The following is a 985-nucleotide window of genomic DNA, read 5'->3' as shown; positions in this document are numbered from 1 at the left end:
TGTCACTTAAAATTAACAAGTCAGGCATTCGATTCAAGAAATGAGAGAATGTGAATTTATATTTTCAAAGACCTAATAAAGAAATTGGGAAATTTGAAGCACACTTAAATGATACACGAGTCAAAGATGAAATCATACTGGAAGTTAGAAAATACCTGGAAGAAAATAATAATAACTTCTGACACAGAAGTGACTAAAGAGATGCTGTCACTTAAAATTAACAAGTCAGGCATTCGATTCAAGAAATGAGAGAATGTGAGTCAAACAGAGAAAAGTAGAAGGAAATAAACGGAAATTAATGAAAGAAAATAAAGAACAGAGGTGATCAGCAGAACATTTAACAAAAGCTTGTACTTTCAAAACGTGAATAAAATTGGCAAACCTATAACAAGGCTACAGAAGGAGGAAAGAACAGAGATCAAGGATGAAACAGAGGACCCATTTGGAGATAAACTTATAAAATCATAATATAGACCTTAGGCAAAATGGGCAGCTTCTGAGAAGAAATAATAAAGAGGCCTCCAACCGCTAAGCACATTGATTGGCATGGTAGAAGGGATTTAAAATGTAGGCGCAGAACAGTTGGTGGGCCCTGGTAACCTGATCACTTTCCTGTTCGGGTAGGAAATGCCAGTACCCTCTTGCACTTTAGCGGGCTTGGAGAACTTCCATATTCGGTGTCTCCACCCAGTAAAGGGGGCTGAATGGCCACAGCACAATTAAAATGACTCAGAGAAATACAATTGCTCAGGAACAGGTCAGCCGCTCGCATCAATTTGTGTACTTAGGGCACTAACTTAGAATGTCATAAAAACGGAATGCAGCCATTCCTCCCCAGCAAGCAGCTGCGAGCACGGCTGGTTTCCAACCCCTTTTGAAACAATAAACTCTGAGTGTAACAAAACTGCTTCTAGGAGATACGCAGTGTCTCTTTCACTGAACACTGAAGTCTGACAGCTAAAGAATCATGAAACGTTTGCAAAGG

The sequence above is a fragment of the Nannospalax galili genome, unplaced genomic scaffold (genome assembly GCF_000622305.1).
Source record: "Nannospalax galili isolate Female #2095 unplaced genomic scaffold, S.galili_v1.0 scaffold451, whole genome shotgun sequence".
Lineage (NCBI taxonomy): Eukaryota > Metazoa > Chordata > Mammalia > Rodentia > Spalacidae > Nannospalax > Nannospalax galili.
The sequence above is the reverse complement of the archived record's forward strand: the minus strand, read 5'-3'. Positions refer to the sequence as shown.